Source organism: Glycine max, chromosome 3 (assembly GCF_000004515.6).
Source record: "Glycine max cultivar Williams 82 chromosome 3, Glycine_max_v4.0, whole genome shotgun sequence".
NCBI lineage: Eukaryota > Viridiplantae > Streptophyta > Magnoliopsida > Fabales > Fabaceae > Glycine > Glycine max.
Window position 1 is genome coordinate 6,622,413 of NC_016090.4, and position 14,794 is coordinate 6,637,206.

Here is a 14,794-nt window from a genome sequence, read left to right on the forward strand (position 1 = left end):
ACCTCCGCCAAGGATTCCATCAAATCCGCATGGCCAAGGAAGACATCCTCAAGACCGCTTTTCATACGCATTCCAGCCATTATGAATACTGCGTCATGCTGTTCGGTCTCTGCAACGCTCCAGCGACTTTCCAGGCTACCATGAACGAGCTCCTTCGCCCATTCCTTCGCAAGTTCGTCGCCGTCTTCTTCGATGACATCCTGGTCTATAGCCCCTCGTGGGACGCGCATCTTCAGCATCTGGAACTTGTCTTTCAGACCCTCACACACGAATCTTTTCTTCTGCGGGCTTCTAAGTGCGTCTTCGCGAAGTTAAAGCTTCAATACTTGGGCCACGTTATATCCGCCGAGGGGGTCGAGCCAGACCCCTCCAAGCTTTCAGCCATGCAGACCTGGCCCACCCCATCCAACACCACTGATCTTCGTGGTTTTCTCGGGTTAACGGGTTTCTACTGCCGCTTCATACGTGGATACGCGCTATTAGCTGCCCCGTTGACTGCCCTTCTTCGTAAAGATAGTTTTCATTGGGATGATGATGCTCACTCCGCTTTCCTGAAGCTCAAGCACGTGATGACCACCGCCCCCGTCCTCGTTCCGCCGGACTTCACTATCCCCTTCGACGTCGAGACGGATGCTTCCGGTCTTGCTATGGGTGCTGTCCTTTCTCAGAATGCGCACCCCATTGCGTTTTTCAGCAAGATGTTCTGGCCCAAGCTTCAGCGTTCCTCAACCTATGTTCGTGAGCTCCACGCCATTACTGTCGCCGTACGTCAATGGCGCCACTACCTCCTCGGACACCCTTTTACTATTGTCACTGATCATCAGAGCTTGAAGGATTTGATGAACCAAGTCATCCAGACCCCTGAACAATAGCATTACCTGGCCAAGCTTCTCGGGTATGAGTACACTATCCGTTATCGACCGGGTTTCGACAACGGCGCCGCCGACGCCCTCTCGCGTCTTGTCACCCCTGGGCAGTGTCTCATCCTCTCCGCCCCCTAGCTTGAGTGCATGACGGACCTTAAAAACTCCATCGTCCAGTCCCCCGAGTATCGCACCTTACGTGACCAAGTCCTCCAAGATCCCGCGAATCACCCTGATTATGACCTTTCTACTGAATGGCTCTGTTTCCGCGGCAAGATTTGGATTCCGGCAAACAATCCTTTCATCCCTATGCTACTGTACGAGTACCACTCTACTCCTTTAGGTGGTCACATGGGCATCACCAAGACTCTACGTCGACTCCGCGACACCTCCTTTTGGGAAACCATGTCTCGCGATGTGCACCGCTTCGTCTCGACATGCTCCACATGTCAACAGATTAAATCACCTTGCCGCAAACAGGCGGGCCTCCTTCAGCCTTTGCCAATTCCTTCGGGGCTATGGGAAGATTTATCACTCGATTTCATTTCCGGCTTGCCGTCATCACACAACTTCACCACCATTCTGGTGGTCGTGGATCGTTTCTCCAAAGGTACCCACCTCGGAGCCCTTCCCTCCAAGTATTCAGCGCATAGGGTCGCCCAATTGTTCATCGATACCATCTGCAAACTTCACGGCTTCCCTCGGAGTCTGGTCTCCGACAGGGTTCCTGTCTTTCTCAGCGCGTTTTGGCGCGAGCTTTTTCGTCTCTCCGGCACGAAGCTCCGTTACAACACTGCATACCATCCCGAATCCGATGGCCAAACAGAAGTCCTGAACCGCACCCTTGAGCAGTATTTACGCTCTTTCGTCCATGACCGTCCTAGCTCATGGTTCTCTTATCTCTCTCTGGCTAAATGGAGTTACAACACATCGGCCCTTACCAGTACCGACATCTCCCCGTACGAGTTGACTTATGGCAAACCTCCACCTTCCATGCCCACGTTCACTTCCGGTTCCTCACCCATTGAGGCTGCAGACACACTTCTTTCCACGAGGCAGGCAATGCATGCTAAGTTTTGTCAACGCCTCATTAAGGCCCAATCCACCATGAAGATGTATGCTGACCGTAACCGCCGTGACGTGTCTTTCAAGGTAGGAGACTGGGTCTACTTAAGGCTCCGCCCGTATCGACAGCTCTCACTCCGCCCCCACTACTCTAAGTTGGCCAAGCGTTTCTATGGCCCGTATCAAATCATCGAGAGGATCGGTCAGGTCGCTTTCCGCCTTCAACTGCCGGAGGATTCTAAGCTTCACTTTGTATTCCACGTTTCATTGCTGAAACTTCATCATGGTATCCCTCCGGTCACCAATGACCCATTGCCCTCTAACACTGTGGACCACCACCCAATTGTGGAGCCTCTTTCGTTCCTTGACTGGAAGTGGAATTCGGATTGCACCCCTCCCTCTCGCATGGTCCTGGTTCAGTGGCGCGGGCTCGCCCCCGAAGACACCTCCTGGGAGGACTGGGACTCACTTCAAGCTGCATACAACCTCGAGGACGAGGTTGGTTTCCCAGGGGAGGGTATTGATAGCAACACGGCCCAGAGCAGGCCCAAGAGAACTCACAGAGTACCAGCACGTTACCGTGACCCTGCATGAAGGATACTACTGATAGCTAGAAGAATACTTGCTGATATAATAATAGAATATTAACAGAAAAGTATATGTTTGTTATTTGTTTCTATTAACCAATTCTGTTACTACTTGAAGGTTGTTAGGATAGCTGATCCAAGTTCAGCACGTGATAATACTCGTTTGTTATAAATATATGGAAGATAAATAAAATCAGGGAGGATAAAATCAATTATAATTACCTGTTATTCATAGTTAGCATAGCTTAGTTTTCTGATTCATAGCACTTTAGACCTTTCTGGTAATTTTTTAAATGGTAAAATTCCATCATCTCATTACAAGCAAGTGATAATTCTTGTAGTGGGAGCATTCCTTCATCCCTTTTTACACTCCCATCACTACAAGAGCTTTGACTTTCAGAAAATTAGTTCAGTCAACTTCATGAATACATAAATGTGTCTTGTTCTATGTTAGGCCACTTTGATTTAAGTAGCAATAATATATCAGGACCTTTTCCAACATTTGTCTTACAACTCAGTAAACTCTTGGTCCTCATGCTTTCTTAAAACCAGCTCACTATTGGGTCAGTGCAGTTGAATAAGCTTTTTGAAGATCTTGGAAATTTAAATACACTAAATCTTTCATACAACAACTTATCAGTCAATGTGAATGTTACAAATGTTTACCTATCTTCCATTCCCATGAATATTTATGAGCTATACTAGGCATCTTGCAACTTGAAAACATTCCCTGGATTTTTGAGAAACCTGTCCTCATTATTCAATTACTAGATCTTTCAGATAACCATATCCAAGGAATAGTGCCAAACTGGATATGAAATTTACATGATCTTGATACGCTTAATATTTCTCACAATTTGTTGACTGATTTAGAGGAGCATTTGCAAAATATTACCAACTTGTCCGTCCTTGACCTTCATCAAAATAAACTTCAGGGGCCAATATATTTCACAACTTGGAAAAGAAATGTAACGCACAATGAAGATGAAGCTGGATCAAAGTTCATAATGAAAATTTGTTATTTTCCCACAGATTTTTATTATCAAGATAGTCTGATAGTTACTAGCATAGGTCTACAAATGGAGTTGGTTAAAGTTTTGACAATTTTCACATCTATTGATTTCTCATCCAACCATTTTGAAGGACCTATACCAAAAGATTTAATGAATTTCAAAACAATTTGTGTCCTCAACTCGTCAAACAATGCTTTGTCTGGTGAAATTTCATCATCGATAGTTAACCTAAAAGAACTTGAGTCCTTAGACCTTTCACAAAACTCTTTGAGTGGAGAAATTACTATGCAACTTGCAAGTTTGTCATTCCTTTCTTATTTAAACCTCTCCTTCAATCATTTGGTGGGAAAGATTCCTACAGGTACCTAAATTCAGTCATTTCCATCTTCTTCATTTGAAGGTAACGACAGGCTATACAGCATTGACTGGAAAAAAAATGATGGGAAAGAGTTAAGGGTAATGCCACAACAAGAATGTGCAAGGTTAACTTGTACAATTGATTGGAATTTAATCACTGTCGAATTAGGAATGATTTTTGGCCATGGAATTGTTTTTGCACACTACTCTTGATTTGGAACAATGGTGAGTATGGTATTGGCAACTTATTCACAAATTCTCTGTTGAATCTTCCCTCAAATGTATCTTGAATATGTAACTCAAAGTGGACAAACGTACGAAACTCTAAGGTGGTGGCATTAGTGATTATCAAAGAATGTGCAAGTAAGTGAAATAATTATACAATCATCTTTCATGTTTTCTTTTCCTAATTCAATAGTTTTCTGGTTTTAATGCATACCAAAAATATTGCAAGGCTTATGAATAAGAACTTTGAAAATATGTTCTATCATATTTTAATGGTTATATATATATATATAGAATGCTTCAAATGAAAATAGATTTTAAAAGAAAAAAAAAGAATAAATAATATTAACCATTACATTAACCTTAAAAACAATTAACATCCGTGGTTAGAATCCAAATTTAAAAAGTTATGTGCCTTGTTCTTTTCAATCTCACAATGTTTTAGTTTTCCCTTCAATTGAATTTTAGCACAATAGGTTTTCTTTTCCTTTGAGACTCAAAATTTATATATATATATATATATATATATATATATATATATATATATATATATATATATATATATATATATATATATATATAAATTGTAGTACCCTAAACGAATTACATCAAAATGAGAGGGATCTTAAGATGATATAGGTATGAGAATATACAATTGAGGATAACTTAAAGGAATTAATTGATATTACCTATACTAACAAGATGCATCTACTTTTCGGTAGCCTATTATATAAGAACTCTACACGTAAGCGTCTTTTGCTTAGAGTAGTTATGAAATGAACTACTTTTTGAGAATTTTCCTGAAAAGTGTGTGAGTGAGGACAAAACACACTGAAAATTCTCGTGTTGGTTTGTAGGGAGAGTGAGGACAAAACACACCAATGGAGGATTTTGATCAACGAGATGTTAAGTGAAGTGTCATTGTGTGAAGTATCGTAGAGTGTAAGCCCATGAGAAATCGACAATCAAGGATGTTACAAATGGTATCAGAGCAAGCCTTTCTCCCAATATGGTGTGGTTCGGGGACGAACTAGGTGGAAGCTGGTGAACATGTAACACCTTAGACGAATCACACTAGAATGAGAGGGATCCAAAGGATGTGTAGGTATGAGACTATACATTTAAAGATAACTTAAAGGAATTAATCGATACTTCTTATCCCAACAAAATGTATCTACTTTTCGGTAGCCTATCAAATAAGAAATCTAAAATTAAGCATATTTGGCTTGAAGTAGTCATGAGATGAATAACCTTCTGGAAAGTTTTTCAAAAAACGTGAGAGTGGACAAAACATGAGAGTGGACAAAACATGCTGAAAATTCTCATGTTGGTATATTGGGACAGTTAATACTCTTAAAAGTAGTTGAAGTAGACCTTTCATACAATAACTTATCATTGAATGTGACTATTACAAATATTGACCCATCTTCCTTTACCAGTATTATTAAACTAGGTTTGGCATCTTGTAACTTGAAAACATTCCCTGATTTCTTGAGATACCAGTCCAGAATAGTAAGTCTAGATAATTCAAATAACCAATTTCGAGGAATACTGCCCAATTAGATATGGAAAACAACATATGATTATTTTAATATTTCTCACAATTTGTTGACAGAGTTGGAGGAACCTTTGAGAGATTCTTTCAGCGTCTTTTCCCTAGACCTTCATCACAATAAACTTCAAGGGCCAATACCTGCAATTCCTAAAGAAGCTTGTTTTTTGGATTACTCAAGCAACAAATTTAGCTCTTTTATCCCACGAGATATTGGTAACTACCTGTTTGGCACACAATTTCTCTCTTTCGAATAATACTTTGTATGGTAGTATCCCTGATTCTCTTTGCAGTGCTTCACATCTTCAAGTGCTTGACCTTTTCATAAATAACATTTCTGGAACAATTCCCTCATGTTTAGTGATGATGACTGGAACTCTTGAGGTATTAAATTTGAAGAACAATAATCTCTGGGGACCTATTCCTGATCTCCAGTTTCCTGTAATTTTTGGACTTTAAATCTTCGTTGAAATCTATTACATGGGCCAATTCCAAAATCTTTTGCCCATTGCTTGAAGTTAGAGGTTTTGGACCTTGCATCAAATCAAATCATTGGTGAGTTTCCATGCTTTTTGAAGGAAATATCCATACTTCGAATACTGGTTTTGCGGAACAACAAATAATTCTTGGGAAATGCTTCAAATTGTGGACATTGCTTTCAACAATTTTAGCGGCAAACTGCCAGGAAAATTTTTCGGAACTTGGAAAAGAAATGTAACACATAACAAAGATGAAGCTGGACCAAATTTCATAGAGAAGAAATATTTACTATACACAAATGTATATTATCAAGATAGTGCGAGTGTGACAGTTATCAACAAAGGTCAAGAGATGGAGTTGGTTAAAATTTTAACAATTTTCACATCCATTGATTTGTCGTCGTCCAACCATTTTGAAGGACCTATACCAGATGATTTAATGGATCTCAAAATTCTCCATATCTTCAACTTGTCAAACAATGATCTGTCTGGTGAAATCCCATCATCGATAAATAACTTGAAACAATTGGAGTCCTTAGACCTTTCACAGAACTCTTTGAGTGGTGAAATTCCAATTCAACTTACAAGTTTGTCATTCCTTTCATATTTAAACCTCACTACTAAAAAACTGTCTTTTCACGTCGCGCGGTATCTACATCGGTTATAAAAAAACCAATGTAGTACATAATACAGTGACATTTTTGTAATGAAAATCAATTATATTACGTGTTAACGATGGTTTTTATAAAACCGCCTTTGATGTTAACGTTATCAAGGCGGTTTTATAAAAACGATAAAACCGTCTTTGATCCCAAAGGTCTTTTTTAATTATTTTATTTACTTTCTCTTTCATTTCAGAAGTGAACCTAAAGCTCAAAAGCTTCGAGAAATGGAATGCTCCTTAGGAGAACTATAGAGAAGGATGGCGAGGAAGATTGAAGTTCTTTTCGGAGAAAGAAAACCAAGAAACACAACAACCACACCCCAGAGAAGAACCCTCACTGTGTCGTCGTGGTGTTGCCAGGGAAGGACGCAGGGGACCGTCAATTTCTTTTGTTGTGGTGGTGTTGTCAGAGCATAAGCCCATTGAGGCCGCGCGACACAGAGTGGAGAAGACCATGAAGTGGTAACCTCTCTCTCTATTCCCCCCTTTACACTTTTACTTAGGGTTAGATCTCTCTCTCTCTCTCTCTCTTCAATTCTTTAGGTTTTTCTTTCTGTTTCTTCCTTTTCATTCAATTTTTAGGTTTTTCTTTGTGTAACTGTTTCTTCTCCGCTCCAAAACCTAAAGTCCCCCCCTCCTTTTCAATTTCCCCAATCTTTTGAAATCTTTCTTCGAACCCTAAAAACATCTTTCCCCGATTTTCGTTTCCCCTTTGGAAATTCACCGTTTAAATTTAATTATTTTGCTTAATTTTCAGGTTCTTCTGAAAAGATGTCTCGTGTGTATGTTGGTAACTTGGATTCATGAGTCACCGAGAGAGATCTCGAAGACGAATTCCGTGTTTTCGGAGTTATGCGAAGGTAAATTAACACGCTTTAATATCTTACCCTCTCAATTTCGTTTTGGATACTTCTATTTCTCTGTTTTGGTTGATATGATTTTTGTTTTGTTTTGCTGATTAGGTTTATTTTGAAAAGAATATTGATTTTATGTTAAATGGATATTATGTTGTAGACACATTAAATTTTCCCCCTCAAATTTGTTTGGGACACTTCAATTTCGCAGTTCTTTGTTGAAGGGATTTTTCTTCTTCGTTTGCTATGTATTTTTTAAAAAAAGTTGATTTTGTGTTTAATAGATACTATGTGCCTGGATCATTAGTGAAAGTGCAAATTCATTTTTAGTTATTATAAGATTGCATTCTTCTGTGCACTAATGTGGGTTTGAATAGCCTGTCCACAAAATTTTGAAAGTGCAAATTCATTTTTAGTTATTATAAGATTGCTTGCTGGTGGTAAAATAATCAGCTAATTGCTTTAAAAGCTTCGAAAATGCTTATTGCTTCCTATATGATAGATATAAAACCACTAATGAGTTTTAGTTTATGAGCCTTATTATTTGAGTTAGTCATTGATGTGGTCTTAAAGTCTCCTAGACCAAGCAATCTACAGTTTAATTTAATCCTTGACTGAAATTGCAGTCTTGTCTGCCATTTGTTTTTGTAAATGGACTGAATTGCTAAGAATCTATAAATCATGAATATATTTGTTGGGTTGTTTCTTTGTTCTATTTTTTTGTTTATAATTTGTAATGACGAAAGGACATAAGTGCTTTGCGAGATTAATTTTCTTGGCTAGTTTAATTCTGAATAAGGAACTCATTGCTGCATGTTCTGAATAAGGAACTTATTTGTTTTTTGATTCTTCATACTTTTGTGAACATAAGATGTGCAAATAAAGTATAAGTGACAACTGACAAGTGCCCACGAATGGCATTGTTGCTCCTCTTACATAGAGTTTGAACCCACTCTATTATCCGGGTTTAGAGAAAATTGGTTGTGTTAAGTAGTATTTCAATTGACTAAAGTATGAGTTTTGCCATTGTCTTCATTTTACATCTTCATGTGTAGGAACTTGTTGCCTTTTGGCTTTGGCTCACTGTTGTATATTCACATGTTTTGGTTGCACAAATGCTTCTTTTAATTCTGTTATGAGTGGTGCCTGATGGAAGTCCATTTGGATTGATTGCTAAGTGTTTATTATCTAGGCTACCTGACAGATGGCCAAATGGGGATCTCATCTTTCCAATAAGATTTATATATTGAAAGTGTTAACTGTTAAGCTTTTCCAAAATTTAGTCCTTTTCTTTTTGTGATGCTTTTGCGGTGATTTTAAATTGGAATCGAGTCAATTGTTATTAAGCAGCCAATTGAGCGCCTAATAAAAGCGGTTAGTCTAATGGATCTTAGGCTGACCTGATCAGTGGCTATGGCCTTTAATTTCCCCTTTCAAATGCACATTTAATTTAGCGTTGGTTAATTGCCAATTTAGTAATTGTTCTTCCCATGCACTTGCCATTTTGTAATTTCCATTTTAATTTTTAATGTTTATGTATGTAATTTTACTGAGCAATGAAAAGTCCTTGAGCCTTACTGAGTTTGAATGCAAACTCACTTCAAATTATTGCAAATTGTATGAAAAATAAAGAAAGAAAACCCGCCTGTAGATGTGTTTTGTGCATTATATATATATATATCATATGCTCTAGAAATTACATGAGTTTGTCATAGCAGATAGTCTAACACATCTATTTTCATATTTTTAAATTGTTTGTAACCAAAGCTCACTGAAATATAAATTCCCATGGTTTCCTTTAAAAGTTAATAAATTGAAGATTTATTAAAGTTGACCCGGTAAAATCAAAGGGAAAATTATTTTGTGAGTGGACCAGGGGTGGAGGGATTAAAATTAGTCAAATAGACCCAAGGTTCAGTACTTCATCAGTTAAATTTTTTAAGGGATTTTATAAGCAATTCACTGTTAAAGCTTACGTATTAGTAATTTAAGACCGATACATCTAACTCAATTAATTAATCTATGCAAATTATTATAATAAATATTTTGATATTTATTTTTAAAATTTATAGATAAAAAATAAAAATAATAAATTTATAAATCAGGTATCTTTGTTCTTTCTATAAGAATGCTCGAATTTTTACAATCAAAATAATTATTGCACCTACAATTGCTTGTCAGGTTTTTATTTATTTATTTAAACTTTTAGTTTAATTCTAATACTTTAAAAATTAATATTTTTATACTTGTCTTGAATTTCTAATAACAAAAGTCAAGAAAAAATAAAATAAAAAATAAAAAATAATACATGTCTTTTTATTTATTTATTTAACATTTCAAGTTGTAACAGGAAAGATAAAATAAAATGACTTGAAATTAGGACTATTGGTTAAGATGTGGAGTATTCGTATTTGTATATCAATTGATTTGCATATATAGCTGATGATTTATTATTTATTTAAAGACAAAAAAATTAAATCTGATTAGAGCCAACATTAGTTAAAAATACTTAATTACAAAATTATTTCAATGTTTTATCTAGTTTTAATTGAATTTCTCTTTTATTATTGATCAGGATTTTTTAAATTTTTTAATTAGAATTCTTGTTAGTCCTTTTTTATGCTCTCTTTTTTATTTTTTAGAGTATTTGTGCTTTATTTGCTTTATAGGCTTTATTTGCTTTCACTTTTGTACTTTCCAGTGAAGGACTTGGGAGGCCTATGATGGAGATATTACATTTGCAAGTGCCTTGGAAACTTTTGGTGGTGGGCATAATGACCCAATCAGTGTGGCTTTGGGAGGTATGCTCCCTTTTTACATCAATATTATGATGGTTGATGAAAGGTTCTCTGTTCCTCCTAGTAGATGATTATGTTTCCATTTTTAGCACCCCAGATGAGCTGTCAATCATAAAATCAATGACTTTTAATGATATTTTTAATTTTTTATGTGATTGCTTGTGATTCTTTTAAGTACTATCCAGACTTGCTAATTTCCCTGGCCGCTATATGCACTGCCATGGTGTTGCACTTCACTCTAGTGGCATTCTGCGGCACTATAGCATCCTTAATAATTATAATAGCTAGAACTTTAAAGTTAAATTTGATTGAAGAATAGCACTAAGAATACTACTTATTTGCAAATAAGTTTTAAGTATTTGCAACCATTCATAATAATTCATCGAATGTTAATGTAATTTCCATCGTGTGATACTATGAGTCAAGCAATGTAATTAGTCACGCGCAGATAAATAAATTTCTAGATATATAAAATTACATTTTAAAAATATTATACTTGAGCTTTTTTATAGTAATTAATGAACAAAAATTAGATAATTTTTTATACTATTTTTTAATTAAAATTAAAACTTTACTTTGATAATTTATGGAATTTATCCTTATTAAATAACTTAATTCTTATACTTACCCCATTCATACAAATTCAAACTTCCTTTACATAGATAGATATATTTGATAGATTCAAATGAGTTAATTATTTTTCACAACTAATGATAATAATTTTATATCACTAGTTAATAACTCTAATTGATTCGTGTCATACACCAGTAAATATTATTCATGAATATTTTAAATTTATAGTAGGAATTATTTATAATTAATTTTTTAATTATTGTTGTCAATTATAGAAATATAATTTATTAAAGTATATGGTAAAATATAGTTTTTAAAATACAATAAATGGGAGAAATAAAAAACATTTTAGTTAGGTAAGGTAATAATATTTAAATAATTGTTGAAAAATAATATTTCAATTAATCTAAGATAAGAGTTCTTAGTTACAATATAAATAAAACAAATCATGAAATAGTGACATTTTATAGGGAGTTAACTTTGAGTCAAAAATTGTCAACTGAAGTTTGCTTTACTTATGGGAGTTAACTTTGGGTTCTAGTTCTGATTACTGAATAACCACAGTATTCTAGTTCTGCTTTAATAATGTCATTGACACGTAAGTTGGGTAGTTGCTCCTATTATGCCATTAAATAATGACATTGGAAAAAGAAGTGATTGGCTGAACTAACGGATGCCAATTAAATTTAATTGAGACTTATGTAGTCAAATCATATATGTAGCTTATCAGTTTTGGAGAGCATCATTACCTGCCAAAATCAAACATGTTAATGAATTTGACTCAATTAAATAATTCTTATTTGACTCAATTAAATAACATGCTAACGAACATATATGTAGCTTTCAATTTGACAACAAGAATATTAATTAATTTATTTTATTCTTGGTTAGGGACTAAGCTAATTATTAATTATCATATATTTACTTGATGAGCTAATTCAAACAAGAATATAGCATTAATTAAAGGATGAATATGGTTAACTAATCATAGTTCACTAATTATCAAGCTTAAATTAACTATCCAGTCAAAAACTTTATACGCTGTATAAGATTAAGGTGTGAGAATAATATAATTAGTTGTTTCATGTGTTTCATGAGTGATACTTCATATTGTTTCATGTACGTAGAGAACTTTGAATTTTTTAAACATTTTTATAATATCTTTTATTTTATTTTTGTAACAAATAGTATTTGTTTTTAAAGCATTGTGAAACATAAGAAAAAGTTATTGAATAATTAATAAATATTAAAAAATTGAACTCAACAACTCAATCGTACGCGAAAACTTTTTTTTTTTTCTTTTTTGAAAGCTGCAGAAACTATTTTCTTAAAAGTGTAAAACTGTAAAAAAAATATTAGGAAAGAAATGAGATTTCACTTTTGAGAGAACAAAATTGTAGACTGAGTGTGCATTTATATAGGGCATGCATTTTCTTTGATCTAAGTTTTTTTTTTATTTTTTTATAGAGAAATCTAAGTTAAAACTTGTTATATGTTTGATTTTGACTATCGAATATGGTACATAACTCCAACCAAGTGAGATAAGCTACATATATGATAACAATTTAACTCATAAGTCTCAATTAAATTTGATTGGCATCAAAATTAAAAGTGGGTAATACACAATGGTTCTTTAAATAATTTCTATATTTTTCTTGGAGAAAAAAATGATTTGTATCAGCCAAATGATTTGTTAGAACATATTTTTCTACATATATGATAACGAATTTGACTCAATTAAATAATTAATTCCATATATGTTCATTTTTTACTGGGTTAGTGGGATAGTACCCCTATATTCAACTATCCCAAAACTTTCAAGATTATTCTTGTACTTTAATTTTGGTGCATCTTTGGTTAATTTTGGTTTTTCTTTTAGAAGGATGACAATTTCTTATTACTTTGAGCATTGTTTGTAGTATTTAGAGGGAAAAGAGCTTGAGGAATTGAATTGGGAACAGATGAAGAGGGAAATGAAACAACACCTACAAAGTCAACCCCTCACATGTTTTGCAAAACTCTTACAGCCTCATATACCAGCACTCACGGGGGGTTCTCTGTCCCTCGCAGAGTTGCTGAAGACTGTTCATATCTATTAACAGTGTAAATTTTTTTACACTAACTGTTTATATCTATTAAAATCTTGTTTTAATTGGTATTGATATGTATGTTCTTTCTATACTTTTTTACCAATCAATGTTATGTTGTTCTTTTATTAAAATGAATAGTGTATACTCTTTATTGATTATTAATATTAAGGAAACTTCTTGTCATAGTGACTGAAATACCAATTAGCATGAGAAATCCGTAGGGGAAACAAAAAAAAAACTTGTAGGCTGGTAGCATTTATCAAAGTAGCATCTTAAATATGTATGTTTTTTCTTGTATTATTTTATGCATGAAGTTTTTAAATTATGACTTGTCATCAAATCCATAATTGTATTTTAATGTCTGATAATTTTAGTACGTATTAAGTTGGATATCAATTTTAGTACCTAGATATCAATTTTAATGTCTGATAATTTGTTACTTTTGATGTCCTTTCTAAGACGGTTATTACGAAATAACCGTCTTTGAAAGGTTTTCACTTTGGCATTCAAAGACGGTTACTATGAAATAACCGTCTTTAAAAGTCTATACTTTTGACATTTAAAGATGATTATTATGAAATAACTGTCTTTAAAAGTTTCTTCTTTTTAACAATTAAAGATGGTTATTTCATAATAACCGTCTTTGAAAGTTTTCTGGTTTTCATATTCAAAGACGGTTATTACGAAATAACTGTCTTTGAATGTACATGCTGACACAGCATACAAAGACGGTTATTAGCTAATAACCGTCTTTGAAATATTCGTACATTCAAAGACGGTTATTATAATAATCGTCTTTGAAATATTCGTACATTCAAAGACGGTTATTATAATAATCGTCGTAAAAATTAATTTTGTTTTAACGACGTTTTAAACAACGACGGTTGAAAACCGTCGTTAAATACACTTATTAACCGTCGTAAAAAGCCCTTTTTTTAGTAGTGTCTCTCCTTCAATCATTTGGTGGAAAAGATCCCAACAGGTACCCAAATTTAGTTATTTTCAGCTTTTTCATTTGAAGGTAATGCCAAGCTATATGGACCTCCTTTGACTGAAAAAATAGACGAGGAAGAGTCAGGGGTGCTGCCACAACAAGAATGTGGAATATTAGCTTGAACAATTAATTGGAATTTTATTAGTGTCGAATTGGGATTGGTTTTTGGCCATGAAATTGTTTTTGGTCCACTCTTGATTTGGAAGCAATGGAGAGTATGGTATTGGCAACTTATTCACAAAATTCTCTGTTGGATCTTCCCTCCTATGTATCTTGAATATGTAACTCAGAGGACAAACGTATGCAACTTTAAGGAGGTGGCATTAGGGATTATTAACTAATGTGCAAGTAAGTGAAATCATGATATATACAATAACATTTCTGCATGTGACTTTTTTAAATTTGGATTCTAATCGCAGATGTTAATTGTTTTTAAGCTAAATATAATGATTACTATTATTTGCTCTCATTTTTTCATTTAAAATCTATTTTTATTTGAAACATCTCCTATATATATTATTATTCATTCATTTGCAATTATTTAGGATTTATTTTGTTATTCTTACTTTTTTTTTTAGGATGACAGGTGCTGAGATAGAATATCCAGATTTGGAGACATTTGATAAAGGATTGCATGAAGGCCAATTGTTGCACATTTTGAATGACCTTGGTTTCCTTTT

The 14,794-nt window shown here is 34.4% G+C and overlaps 1 pseudogene; it reads left to right on the forward strand.

Moving 5' to 3' along the window:
- The first annotated feature begins 1,010 nt into the window (after window positions 1-1,010).
- LOC113001187 (receptor-like protein 30) lies at window positions 1,011-14,557 on the forward strand (annotated as a pseudogene).
- Window positions 14,558-14,794: the final 237 nt, after the last annotated feature.